The 15,131-nt window shown below is 38.5% G+C and overlaps 1 protein-coding gene across 9 annotated transcripts in view; it reads left to right on the forward strand.

The window, feature by feature from the left end:
- PIK3CB (phosphatidylinositol-4,5-bisphosphate 3-kinase catalytic subunit beta) overlaps positions 1-15,131 on the forward strand; it is a 224,566-nt gene that overhangs the window by 69,689 nt on the left and 139,746 nt on the right. For 7 of the 9 annotated variants that reach the window (XM_039488094.1, XM_039488093.1, XM_039488091.1 and 4 more), the window contains one exon: positions 6,404-6,522. The gene's annotated coding sequence lies outside the window, so the exon portion shown is untranslated. Of the gene's footprint in view, positions 1-3,626; positions 3,759-5,084; positions 5,105-6,403; positions 6,523-15,131 lie in introns of those variants that run through there. The other 2 variants (XM_039488092.1, XM_039488097.1) reach the window with 2 other exon arrangements.

A 15,131-nucleotide genomic window follows, 5' to 3' on the forward strand; every position in this document is an offset into this window, starting at 1 on the left:
TTGGGAGGTAGTCCTAAGGTGACTTTACACTTGTTAGTGGGTACTCAAATTCTTCATTCCCAATAACAGCAACCAAGGTCAGTGATTAGCTGCCCAATTGCACTTCACATTTATATCCAAAGCTATGTCCAACAATGATGGGGTTAGCTATTGATGCTTCTGCTGAGGTATCAGCAGCGGAATAGTTGATTTTTGGTATTTAAATTGTACTTGTCAGAGATAAAATCACACTGATTGATAGCAGCAGTTCACATTTTTCTGAAGTATTTCATGCTGTTAAACTGATGTATACCTGAATCTACCTTTAGTGCACATTTTATTTTAACAACCATGATGGTTACAGATGATTTTTTACATGAAAATTTGATTACTAGAGTGCAGTTATAAGCAACTTCACAAAAAAGGATAATTATAGTATTTTTTGTGTCCAAATAATCAAGTTATTTGGTCTTGCTGTTTGGCTCTTCTAATGTGTCTTTATGTACATCAAACCCACAGAACATAAAGAAAATTAAGGAACTAAACATACAGTATGTTAACTGAAATGTGGTGAGGAAGTGAAAATCAGTGTGTTAATCTATATTACTCAGTTTTTTCCATCTCAAAGAGATTTCAGGGAACAGAAAGTAGGAATAGCTTCATTTTGAAAAAAAGTTAGCATGTTAACGAGTAAAATCTTTGCAGAACTACAGATGAAGCAAGTAAACTGGGGCAGGCTCTCTGATGTAGCATAGGACCCAGTCCAAAACCCACTGACATAATACAGAAAAACTCCTGATGACTGCCGTGGGCTTTGGATTGGGCCTCTTCTGAGGAGACTGCAACAGAAAGTTAACCCTCCCCCCACCAAAAAAAAAAGTTTGCAAAATAGTACTGACAGGAGATGTATTGGAGGTATATTAAGCAATAAGTATATTCACGTGGTATAAAAGTATTTCCTTTAAACATGTGTAAGAGGGAACTACAGGAAAAAGAGCAATTCTTGCCTGATTTCAGTGTGTGGTTATAGTCAGAAAAGTGACTGTTAAAATGGTGTTTTTACTCACCAGGTTTGATCCATATGTATACAGTCATATGTTTTGTTTGCGTTAACAACAAATATGATATTTTAGAACTGCAGAACTGATAAAGCTCAGAGAGTGAGCAGGATTCTTCTATGACTGAGGTCAAGACAGAGAATTTGCTAGTGTTGTTTCGTTTGTAGCATCTTTATTACTGATGGTGATACATGGGCCAGAAAAAAACAACAATACAGCTTGACTTTTTCAGTTTACAGGTACATTTTGTTAGGCTGTCTGTTTAAAATCTTTTCTTCTTTCCTCTTAAAATTGTGGATTTCTGTTTAAATAGATTGGGACTTCTAGACATTCTTGAAATAGTGATTTTATAAATGTCTGCTTTTCAGTTGTGGTGGAATTAATATTTTTCCTTACAATTGTGATAGAACCTTTAGCATACTTTAGTATTTAAGGAGTTGAATTTTAATACATGGAATTTATTAGCTGGCAAAAATTACATTATTTCCTGAAACTTGAACACCTTTTAGATCTTTTCTTTTTAGCTCTGGAGTAGTTTAGTATGTTCATATTTAACTTTTCCCCCTTAGATGTATTTTTTGCTTAACTTTCACAATGGCTTAATAGGGGGGAGAAGGGACTGCAGTGATGCTACAACTGCTCTTGCTCTCTTGGCAAAAGTGCTGGTTGTGAATTCATACAATCTGTTGGATTGTAGCAGAACCTGTTTGAAAGCGCTGCATTAGCCTGATAAAGGGCCTTTATAGTTTGAAAGCTTGTTGGTGCAATAAAAGGTAATGTGAGATAAAACTTATCTGCAGGTCTTTAACAGCACTTGCATTTAATCCTGTAGTGTAATTAATAGCGTGCCCAAGTCTTCAAGACTTGAGACCCCAGGAATTTATTTGTGTGTTTTTTGTTTTGTTTTGTTTGGAAAGGCATCTGGAAATTAAAAAAAACATAAAACAGTAGGTATATTCACCTGGTACTTAGTTAACATTTTCAAGTAAGTAGTCCAGATCAGTTTGGTGTCACAAATGTTAACTTGCATATGCAGAGGAAAGTTGTTTTGGAATTTTGGCTGCCTTCTTCAAACAAGAGCATGCATGTAGCAGTGCGCTCACAAAACAGCAATCACAATGAAGAATTGTGGAAAGTCATCCGCTATAGTCAATCATGTACCTTTACTTGTGAACTAGACGTCAAACACATCAAAGGCACTTGCTCTTATGGAACACTAAGGTCATTTAGGACTTCTCTAGTTATTTTATGCATTTTATTTTTAATTGAGTTTGTTCCTCTGACTGTTGTAATTGTGCCTAATAATGATATGTGCACATATAATTATGAATAATTAAAAAGCAAATTAAAAGAAAACCTGATCTATCAGAACTAAAAAAAAAATCTTTTAATTTTGTAAAATGGACATATACATTATGAAACTGCTTCATGGTTATGTAATTTAAATGGCTCCACAGTCTCTCAGGCCTGGGACATCTATCCCAAATCTTCAATAATGAGTTGTCTTTAGGGTGATAATTTTGTTTAATTTAAAAAATCAGATTATTTTACTTTAAATCACTTTTTAAATTTAAATTAAAACCTATTTGAAATTGACAACGTATGGTAAAGCCTAAATGTATTATAATCTATTAAAATAATTTAAAGTAAATACAAAAAAAAATTTAGCCATACATGTTTGCTGCTAATTTTTAAAGAACGTTAATTCACTGAAGTGTTGGAAGTCTCTGGCTAAATAGCTGGAACCAGCATTTGCTGAAGTGCTAAATCAGCTTTAAACAGCAGTGGACTCTTCTGCAGGTACAGAGGAGTAGTTTATTCACCTAGTTTAACCCAAGGACTAGTTCGTTCAAAGTTAAGAAACCAACTGGGAGTTGAAAATGCAGGAAAGCTTGTTTTCCTCTTCCAATCTATGAATGAAAACTAAGTGTGAGAGGATGAGATCTACTAGTTCTAATTACACAGTGACCAGAAATAATCTGTTATCTGTACTAACTGCAGATACTCCGTTTGTTTGTTAAATCCGTTAGCTTTAAATGCAAAACATGTTTTGATAAAACTTTTTTCTTATGCATCAAGCACATTTAAGGTAGATTTATTTAATAAAAACATTAGAGTGCTTTATGCATTTTTAATTGAATGTCCAGATAAATAGTTTGACACAAATTGCAGGTAAAAATTAATTATGTAGTAAATAAGAAATGCATCATTCAGCATTTCCTAACATAAAAAATGTGAAAATTAACAATCTATATAAATGTGAGTTAAGTAGATAATGGCTTAAATAAATGTGTATAGATACACTGTCTCACTGGTTAGCAAACAGAAGCACCAAATTTAGTGTAAAGGCTATATTTAGTTGCAACTCATGTTTTTATGGTTACCAGCTGATGAGTCAACCTTTCTTTAGGAAAATAACTAAAGTACAAATGCAATACAGTTAAAATTGATGATTTAAATCGAGGTTTCTTTCCTATTGATTTAAATCATGATTAAAGTACGTGATTTAAATTGCTTTGATTTAAATCAATCCACCCTGCTTATTTTCTTCTCCTGAGATGCTCCTGGATATCAGGATGGGCAGTCCTCCTCACAACAGAGCATACCTGAAGTCTCTGCCTTTTGTCTCACTACTTCTCAGGGATCATGATAACCTTGGCTTCACCCACACAACTCTCTGCTCTTCAAAATGACAGGCAGGCAGAGAGAAACAGAAGAAAAGTAAGAAAAGCTTATTAGATACCACATTCCTCTAGTCTTCCTCTGCTTATAGCTATCTCCACTCACTGAAGGGAGTATTCAGTTACTTTCATAGAACCTTCCCCTTTCCCCCCATTCTCCCCCTCTCACTGCCTCAGAAGATGCTGAATAGAGCTGAAGTGTGCGCTGGAGGTCAAGGGGAGGGGGAAAGCGGGAGATGACTAGGCAGGCTGGAGGATAGGGGTGGGGAGGGCTGTGCTGGAGGTAGGTTCTTCAAAGCCAGAGCTGTGCTGGAGCTACAGGACCTCTGTGTGCATATGATTCTGGTCTCCTAATCAGGATTGTCTCAGATTATCTTTCTGTGAGCCCCTCTCTTTGGGTTTTATGGTGGGAGAGGAGTAACAGGCTTCATATTATCATACACTTTTTTAAAAAAAGTTGTTAAATATGGATTAGATGCCTATTCAAAAAAGTGTTTCCTCAAATGTTCTCCTAATATATTTAATTTGGCATGCTGGTGCAGCTATGCAGCCTGGTGTGTTGGGGTTGGAGCCAAAGCTCTGCCCAGATCACACAACATCCCACTCACCTACAGGAGGTGATGATAGGCACACAAGAGTGTAAAGGAGAAAGGGGAGGGTGGGAGGAAATGGAAAATTACAATACAGTCATAGGAACCGCAAGAGGTAAAACAATAGGGGAAATCTGTTCAACATCTTAGATGTTTGTATACAAATATAGGGAATGTGGAGAATATGTAAGTTAACTTATGACTTGATGGAATAAATCTCATGACTGTACTATTGATGTAGTGGGGTATATTGTTCAGGAAAGACAGGTGGGAAAAAAAGGCATTGCATTAAATATCAAGAATATGTGCATTTGTTCTGAGGTCTAGAAGGTTGTAAGAGACCAACCAGTTGAAAGTGTCTGGGTAAATGTAAATGGGGGAGAGGGGAAGAAACTGGGGTGATGTCATAGTAGACATCTGTTGTGGATCACCAAATCAAGAGAATAAAAATATCCAAAACACAAGACCGGTAGTAATGGAGGACTTTTAACTACCCAGACATGTATTAGTAAAGTAGTACAAACATACAAAATATCCAGTGATTTTCTAGAATGTACTGGGGACAACTTCTTGTTTCAGAAGGTGGAGGAAGTAAGCAGAGGGACAGCTATTTTAAACTTGATTCTGACTAACAGGGAGGAATTTATAGTGACTCTGAAAGCCAACGATAGTTAGGGTGAAAGTGATCATGAAATGATAGATTTCATGGTTCTAAGGAAAGGAAGGAGTGAAAGCTGCAGAATAAGGACAATGGAATTTAAAAAAGCAGATTTCAACAAACTCTGAGAACTGTTAGGTAAGGTCCCCATGGGAAGAAAAATCTAATGGAAAAAGGAGTTTGGAGAGCTGGTATTTTCTCATGATAATATTAAAGGCACAGTAGCAACCCATCCCCATGCAAAGGAAAGATAGGCAGAATAGTAAGAGACCTATATGACTCCATAAGGAGCTCTTTACTAATCTGAAAATCAAAATGGAATCCTACAAGAAATGAAAATGTGGACCAGCTGCTAAGGATGAATGCAAAAGAATAGCACAAACATATAGGGACAAAATCAGAAAGGCTAAGGTGCAAAATGAGTTACATTTAGCTAGGTACATAAAGGGTAACAAGAAGAGGTTTGTAGAGGGACTTTGCCGAGGTTCGTCCTTCAGCGGGGCTGTGGTGTATCCCACCGCCTTGCTCTAATTCACCGTCAATCCAGGCTCTGCGGCAGTGTGGGACGGCAAGCACACGGTTAGGGGCTCAGACCTTGAAGCAGGGGCTGAGTCAATAGTGCAATAGCAGCCCAGGCCCTAGGTCAGGGCGGGGCAGCAACCAAACAGTCAAGGACTCAGGCCTTTAAGCAGGGGCTGAGTCAATAGTCAAATTGTCCTAGCCTCTCCAGGCCAGGAAAAGGAAAAGGGGAGAGTCTGTCACCAAAGGGCATTTGTTGATAAATTGGAGAATCGTTCTGAATTCAACAAGATGAAAATCAATAAAGACAATTGCAAAACATTGCACTTAGGAAGGAAAAATCAAACACAACTACAAAACGGGGAATAACTGGCTAGTCAGTAGTACTGCTGAACCTCCAGATCCTTTTATAGTTGATCACAAATTGAATGTGAGCCCACCCCAGGGCTGAAGCCCAAAGCCTGAGCCCCACTGCCCCAGGAAGGCTGGAACTCACTGGCTGCCTGCTTCTCCCACATTGTACCCCAGGTGTCTCCAGAGGGGGGCAGGACCCAACCCTGCTGGTGGCCCCAGCAACCAACACGAAGGCTGTGCATCCAGGAGCAACAGGGAGAGGGAAGGGCTGCTACTTTGCCCCTCCCCGCCAATCATAACCCAGGAGGCTGAGGCTTCAAGAAAAGCCCCTCGTGGCCTCATGCAGCCATGGTGGCCGCATTTGAGAAATGGTGTACTAGACTATGTGACGTAAATATTCTCGTATAGTAAGTGAAAAGAACGGAAATGTGCTGGTTAATTTGTGGTATTTCTTCATTAAAAATGTATGGAGCACATAAAATGACATTGTTTAGATTTTAATTTGTTTAATTACATTCTGTCAAGAATTACTCAGCTTCTTTTGTTTTTGCTTTGGTTTTTAAGGTCACTTTTGGATCACTGCACAAAGTCTTCAGAGAAAACAGTAGTGATTACAAGGAAACAATGCTTAACAAAAACAAGTTCATTGTCAAGTAACACTCAAACAGGAGCACATCTCTGAAGTAAGTATCACTGTGACGTCTTTCTTTAATTGTTTATTTTTTTAAAAATCTTGACTATGGCAGTTTAGTGTGTCATTAGTGTGGAGCAATGTTCTACAAAATACTACAGAGGTCAAATGATCTACATGTCAGAGTGCAAAAGCACCAGCAAAATCTTTTAATAAGATCATTGGAGGGGACACTGCTATCTCATTGGTAATTGCAGTCCTGTGGACTGAGATAGCTGCTGCTTCTGTCTAAGCTCCCAGGCATTCTTTGTGTCTGTGGTTGTGAACAGGTAGTGGTCTGGAGAAGACATGATTGCTACATGCCTAAAACCTGTTGGTCATATTAATAACTCTGCCTGCATCTGATCTTGAATGTGAAGCTGTAATACTTACACCATAAACTACAGTTTTCCCTAATGATCCATATGTTCCACTTCTTGGCAACATGAGAAATAAAATAGTATTAAAGAACACTGGATACTAAAGTATGAATTGTGAATCCTGGGTGGTTTGCTTATAGAACTGGCAACATACCAGCCTCTGCAGGTTCATTTAGAGATTCATTTTTTTTACTTTTTGTTTTTCAAACCTAACCTGAGTTTCATAAATATAATAGAACCCAATCCATCCTGATATCCAGCTGGTTCTGGATTGTATGTGGCTATTGCAGAGCCATAGTCACCAGCATAGTCTAAGATAAAGTGACCCAATTTGTATTTATAGCTGTCATTTATAACCACCCTGTTTGGTATTTCATTAAATATTGTTCCATTTGAGAGACCCTTTGGATTGCTGACACCTTATGTACAGACCGTTAATGCTTTCCATGCTTTGGTAACAATATTTATGAGGGATGCACAATATTACTGCTTCATCTTACTATGTTTGCATGGTGTTTTATGAAGTCACCTTTTGTATTATATGTTGTTCCTAGTCAGTGGTCATTGCTATACAAAACTCTAGCTATTAATAGTCTAGGTATAATAAAATTACTATTATATTGTACTAAAAGGCAAGGAGGACAGACTGGGGTTATACTTCCTGTAAAGTAAGTCAAGGTTAATCTAAAGGAAATAGTGTTGGCTGACCCCTAAAAATTGCCACAGTCGTTTCCTAAGGTGCAGGAAAAAATTGTGAACAGATTAAATTGTTCCGTACATCTTAGTGAATGATCCATACTTTGGCAATTGGACTGCATTTTTCCTAATGAAGAGATATTGATAGGCTATTAGATAACCTTTTTCTTACATACAAAAAACTGTTAGGTTTGCAAAGTCAAACACTCAAAGTTAGGAAATGTCAGAATTAAGATTGCTTGGGAACACTTAATTGGTCCCCCTTGCACATATACATTAGGATACTTTCACTCAATATTGCATATAAAGTATATACCAGATATAGAGCCCGTGTCCTGGTTCCCAGTCCAGTGCCTTGAACATGAGAGCATCTTTTCTCTTTTTGCATTCCTTTGTTTCATTCACTGTCTTGCATCTTTAATTGCACAGAATAGAGTCCTGTAGATCTTTCAGACATCTGTTGTTTGGTACTGGGGGATCAATTCCCTGCTCCACCATAAACTTCCTGTGTAACCTTGGGCAAGTCACTTAGGGCTAGAACCACAAAGGTATTTAGGTGCCTACCTTCCATGGATTTCAGTGGCATTTAGGAGCCTATGTACCTTTCAGGATGTGGGCCTTAGTTCCTCTTTGCCTCAGTTCCTTACTGGTAAAATGTGAAATCATGTTACTTCCCTATCTAACAAGAGTGTTGAGATTATATTAAAGATTGGAATGCTCAGGTACTGTGGTGTGATAGAGGCCATATTAAGATATACTATCTTTAAATACATGATCACATTTGTTATAATATATACTGTAAAATATAAGAGAAATATAGAAGAATTTATATAATTTTAGGGCTTGATTGTGATCTCATTGTTAAGCACATGAAATTACTCCTGAATTACACTGGCGTAAGCAAGAAAGAATCTGGCCATTAAAATTTAAGGAAAAAACCTTGGTTTTAGTTTGTGGCAAAAGAGCATTTTGGAATGTCTGTTAATTGCCAAAGGGAAAATTACTCCTCTCTTTTTAACTACAATACTTCATATAAAGGAGATATGTAGACAGTCATAATTTGGGCATAAAAATGTCTATGCAAATTACTGCCAGACAAGACTAAACTTTTCCTACTCAGTATTTTTTTCTAATCAAAACCAGAGAAAAATACATTTTGCTGCTGAAGTCACATTCTTATTTTCATTTTAACATTTTATTCATTTTGTTTTCTTTTTATGGGCAAAAAATAAGTGATTTGAATCCTAAATTTTACTACAGTCAAGAGAATTAGAGAAAACCGAAATGCATAAAAAATATTTAAACAAACTTGAGGCCAGATCATCAACCATTGTAAATCAGTATGCAGAGGTTTACACCAGTTACTGTTATGGCCCATTATGTTAACTGAACAGTACAGATTTAAAAGGACATGTGAAGTAGTGTATTCTGACCATCAGTTCATTCAGTCTCAGAAACAAGATCTAGTAACACAGATGATAATAGGGAGGCTAACATTAGAGCAGATATTATTTCTCATTAAAGTCTTTGTCCTTTATTAGTTTCACATTGGGTAAAATAAGAGGAAAACTTCTAGCAAATTAGCAATTTAATGAAATATTGCCTGTTTCCCTCTTACAGCCTAGTTTTGGCAAGCTAGTTCTGACTCCAGAAGTAATTGATTTTTCTGTTTAGTGAGTTCAGAATTCAGTCTTTCCTAGTAGTAAGATAACATTGGCAAAGTTTACCAGGGAAAGCGTTGAACTCACCATTGCTTGGAGTCTTCAAGACGAGATTAGATCTTTATAAAAGACATTCTTTAATCTTCAATCCAGGCTTTGTTCTGCAATTGCTGCTGCTCCTACTCAGAGTGGGTGCTGCCAGTAGAGTTGAAATTGCTGACCAGTTTCCCCCTTCCTGCAGCCTTTCACTGCCATATTCCTCTTTCCTCTGCAAGAGTGGAATTGTGTTTTGAATCCCTGCACATGCTTCTTGCCATTTAGCATATGGAATACCGTAATATAGAGCATTATTCTATATGATATATAAACACAATTGTAGTTAATTGTATCCATTTATTTATGAAATTGTTTAAAAATGAGAAAATTATCGGCTCAATAATTAAATATGTTCTGAGGCATACAAGGTCATTCATTTCAAGCTGTAATTTTGAAAGAGTTGCCCAGATGGTAAAACAAATGAATTCCATGTAAAAAATGATTAAATACCCTTGGGATATGAAGCACATATTTATCCTCCTTAGCGACATAGTCTGTGGTTAATAGGTGGAGTTTCACCTTGCTAACCTGGTAACATGAGAGCATCCCTAGAGTTTCCTGAATATAGACAAGGCTTTCAAAGAAAAAACAAAACAAAACGCATTGAATGTCTAACTGAATGTCAAATCTCTAAAAAGGGCTAAACAAAATTATTTACCTAACAAGAAAATAGGTACTGAAAGCAGTTAAAAAACCCAAGTGCAAATTATTATTACCGCTACAAAAATAATACAGCACACCTATAAATAGCAAAGTAATATTACTCAGCTGCTACCTCAGCCCAGGGGCCACTGATGTCACCTCAGTGAGAGAAGAGTCTTGAAAAGTAGGATTTCCCCTGCTCTAGCTCCCTGTTTACCTGTTGCTGACACTGTTTTACTCCCACTGCTTATTGATACAACTCTTGTGTGTGGAAGGAGCAAGAAACAATACACCTAGGAGTTAGTTTTTTAGACCATTAAAGAAGACTAGTAGTGCTGACTCTTACATGGGCATTGATCTAAATTGTAGTATGGTCTTTTTCTTTTTGGAGAAGTTACTCTAACATCATCTATTGGAAGTGCAGTTGCGGGAGTGGTTTTTTAGCATGCTCAAGAACTCTGCCTGGCAGAGTTACCACACAGCTCTTTCTAAGCAAGCACATTTTATTCTTAAAGTGAAAGCATTCAGGAGAAAAACATATTAAAAACAATAAATGAACGCAAATACTAAAAAGTTTACCAGAGCTTGGGACTCTGGTAGGAGTCAGTCTTTCTAACCCTTCCCGGCTCGGCGGCCCCCTTAGACAGAAGGACCTTTCTGTTTGCTGGATCAAAAAGAAGGCCTTGAGTCAGTTTAAACTCAGACTGTTTATCCAAAAGTCCTTTGTCTGTTGATCTCTGGGGAATGTAGTTTGAACCAGTAGTGGTGGCACCTCTCTGGATGTGTTACAACCTGAGTTAATTTGCCTAATCACCACTCACTGTTCTTAGTTCACGGAGGGCTGTGGTTCTTCTCCTCCATGGAATTATGTACTGTCCCTGGCCCACAATGATGCATAAACTTAATACAGTAATATCTCCAAAAGATGTTGCAAGAAATTGCCATATCTGTTGCAGTGTTTATGTAAAGATTTCAACTTATATACAAGGTAGTAGCTCGTGTCTTTCAGATTTGAGATATAGCACACATAAAAGTAATAAAAATAATCCTAAAATAAAATCTGAGTGATGCCTATTCTCGCAGAATAATATAGCATGTAATTAAGATAATCATTCCACGCTGTGTGATTGATTGGATTAGAAGTGCTATATGTTTTCAATATTATTAATATCCTTTGTGTTCCGACACACATGATTGCATGGGGCAAGATCACTGTTCAATTTCTAGTAACTTTTTTTATGACAAAAATTGGCCCAAATGGCCTTGTAGTCTAAGAATTCGAGATGCATTTATAAATCAGTGTTGCTAAAGATGCAACTGAGGTTTAGCTAAGTCTCTTCACCATTCTGGAGTTGTTAGTATATGATTTTGAGTTCTGTTTTGTGCAACAATAACCTCTTTGTATAAGAAGAGGCTATGGACAGCTGCTTCTAAATCTCAGCGTAGGAGCTAACAGTAAGGCTGGGCATGTAGGAGGACTAATTGTACATTTTGGGGCAAATCAGAATTCCAGATCTAATTACTGGATATAATTGTCCTAGTAAAGATGATGAAGTTTTGGGTTGACCATAAAGAGTCAAATTTCCCCAGACTGGTCACACCTCATCTCTTCTGTTGTACATGAAAATTTGATTAGCTGAAGGATTGATTCAGGAGTGCACGGTATTTCACACACAAGTGGTGTGATCAGTCTATCCTCCAAGACCCATCCATGCCCGATTCGGGAGGATGGTTTTGGATGCACTCTGTCATCCTGGAGTTAAGTCCAAAGCTGATTGTGAAGAGTTACAAAGGGATCTTACAAAATTTGGTGATTAGGCAACAACATGGCAGATGAAATTCAGTGTTGATAAATGCAAAATAATGGATGTTGGAAAACATAATCCCCACTATACATACTAAATGATGGGGATCTCAATTAGTTGTTACCACTCAAGAAGTCATTGTGGATAGTTCTCTGAAAACAGCTGTGCACTGATATTCAAAAAAGCTACCAGAATGTTAGGCACCATTAGGAAAGATATAGATAATAAGACAGAAAATATCATATTGCCTCTCTATAAATCCATGGTATGCCCACACCTTGAATACTGAGTGCAGTTTTCATTGCTCCATCTCAAATAAGATACATTAGAATCGGAAAAAGTACAGAGAAGGGCAACAGAAATTATTAGTAGTATGGAACACATTCCATTTGAAGAGAGATTAAAAAGACTGGGACTGTTCAGCTTCGAAAAGAGAATACGAATAGAAGTCTATAAAAGCATGAATGGTATGGAGAAAATGAATAGGGAAGTGTTCTTTACCCCTTCACATAACACAAGAAGCAGGGGTCACCTAATGCAATTAATAGGCAGCTGGTGTAAAATCAACAGAAGGAAGTACTTCACACAAGGCACAGTCAAACTGTGGAACTCATTGCGAACCGTGGCCGCTTCATAGACAGAAAGATCACAGGTCTCGTACAAGAAAATCTGTAAAGCAGCACCTGGTCATCAGTTCATACCACCTTCCAAATTCTACAAGCTGGGCATCCGGTCATCATCTGATGCTGCCTTCAGTAGAGATGTGCTCCTCACTGTAGTAACACAATAACAGGGCCGGCTCTAACTTTTTTGCCACCCCAAGCAAAAAAAAAAAAAAAAAAAGAGCGCTGCCCCGCCGTAACCGCCCCCCCCCCGAGATGTGCGCCGCCCAAACACCCCCCCCTCCGAGCGCCACCTGGCCGAAACAAACAAAAAAAAACCCCTCCAGCGACGCCCGGCCGAACCAAAAAAAAACCAAAAAACCTAAGCACCGCCCCACCCCAAGGTGCTGCCTCAAGCACATGCTTGGTCGGCTGGTGCCTGGAGCCGGCCCTGCACAGTAACTATTAAGAAAGGGTTTTTGCATCAGTACATAACTGTACATGGTCCCCCACCAGTCTCCTCTTTTCCCCACCCCCTCCTCTTCACCCCCAACCCTGAGTGGACACTGATCTAAACATCTCCGTGTCATGGAACTGTGGATCTTATTACAAATAAGAATAAGAAAATTTTATCCATGTCTTATCTGAAAATTTCTTTATTTGGAGTATTGAGGTCCACAGATCCAGCCCACCCTGAATGGGCTGTTAATTTGGGAAAATGTTCTGAATTATTAATTGGCACTCTAAGTTTGCTGTTCATTGAATTACTTGCTTTACAGAAGGATTGTTCTGTTTAGCCTTAATGCTTAATTTTCCTTATTGATATAGAGTGCTTAGTTTTTCCTAGGTTATGAAAGTGTCTCAGCTGGTAGTTTCTCAGAGATGGAGTCGCACCTCTCGCACATCCTTCCTTCCTTTTTTTCTTTCTCACTAAAGTAAAAGTTAAGAACATGCATAAGTGTTTGCAGGATTGAGACCTATGGCTCTGGTTCAGAAAAGCATGTAAGCACATTTTAGCTTCAAGCATGTGAGTAATTATCATTACTTCAGTGGAACTATTTGTGCTTTTCATTGATTACAAATCTAAATGATTAGCTGGTCCTAATAGAATAGATTTGGGAGTGTGGGAATGGTGAAAATGGCTGTACACAAAAGATGTCAAATTATGCAAAAATAAACTAAAACACACAGGGAATATACTGGAAATCTAGTTACTCTTAAGCATTTCTTGTAACTAAGTTTTTTATTTAAAAAAAAAAATTCTGATAGAAGTCGGATATTTCAGTTGACAGTGTCCCTGCAAAGATCAGACTCCATTGAAGAGTTGAATAAAGAGGGTTGAGGAAAGACATTGGCACTCCTTTTATTTCTATGGGTACAAGAAAGTCTGATTTGACAGATATAAATGGCTTTAAAATTCCTGTGGAAACCAATGAGTGTTAAGAAAATCTGCATTTAAAAAAAAATAGACATTATTGTCGGTGCTAACTTCTTTTGATCATTTTGCATGATTTGACATCTAACCGTGAATGCCAGTGAAAATGATGTAGGATCAGATGCTAAAATAAAGAATAAAAAAAGAACAAGTTAAAAATTGCTTAGACAAATTAGATGTTTTTAAGTTACCAAGGCCTGATGAAATGCAATCTAGAATACTCAAGGAGCTGACAGAGGAGGTATCTGAGCCATTAGCAGAGGTGAAAGTAAGCTGGTACGGTATGGTCCGGCGTACTGGCAGTAGCCAGTACACCATGCTGGACTGGACTGGCTTCTGCGGCGGTGATTTAAAGGGCCTAGGGCTCCAGCCACTGCGGGGAGCCCCAGGCCCTTTAAAGCGCCGCCAGAGCTCCGGCAGCCGGGCTCGGACAGCGATTTAAAGGGCCCGGAGCGCCGCAGCGGCAGGAGCCCCGAGCCCTTTAATTTGCCCTGAGCCCCAGGGCAGCTGGGAGCTCTGGGGTGATTTAAAGGCTTTGGGGCTCCCAGCCACAGCCGGAGCCCCAGGGCCTTTAAATCTTGAAAGGCAAGGCCTCTTCCGGTTGAGGCCATGCCCCTGCTCAGGACTCCGGTGTACTGGTAAGTCCTGTAAGTTACTTTCACCCCGGCCATTAGCAGTTACCTTCGAAAAGTCATGAGGACAGGAGAGATTCCAGAGGACTGGAAAATGACAAATATAATGTTGGAATAAAGACAACCTGGGGAATTGCAGACCAATCAGTTTAACTTCAGTACCTGGAAAGATAATGGAGCAAATAATCAATTAATTTGCAAAAACCTAGAAGATAATAAGGTGATAAGTAACTGTCAGCATACAAATCATGTCAAACCAATCAAATAGCTTTCTTTGACAGGGTAACAAGCTATGTGGATAGGAGGGAAGCAGTAGATAAGGTATATCTTGACTTTAGTAAGGCTTTTGTTCTTCTTCGAGTTCTTGTTCATGTCAGTTCCAATCAGGTGTGTGTGGGTGCATGTGCACAGTAGCTGGCATTCCCTAGCAGCATCTGTTGGGTCAGCCTGGGCACTCCCTGGAGTCGGGCTTTCATGGTGTTCAATATAGACCCCAGCTGTCCTGCCACCCCCTCAGTTCCTTCTTACTGCCAGTGATGGTTAGCTGGAACTTCCCTGTGCTCTTGTCTCGACAAGCGCATTTAGCAGTTTCTTACATTGTTCTCCATTAGTTTTCCATTGTTAGTTAATAGTTAGTAGTTCATTAGTGTTACATAAGTTTCCTTTGTGGAAG

Source organism: Mauremys reevesii, linkage group 9, assembly GCF_016161935.1.
Source record: "Mauremys reevesii isolate NIE-2019 linkage group 9, ASM1616193v1, whole genome shotgun sequence".
In the NCBI taxonomy this organism is placed as follows: domain Eukaryota; kingdom Metazoa; phylum Chordata; order Testudines; family Geoemydidae; genus Mauremys; species Mauremys reevesii.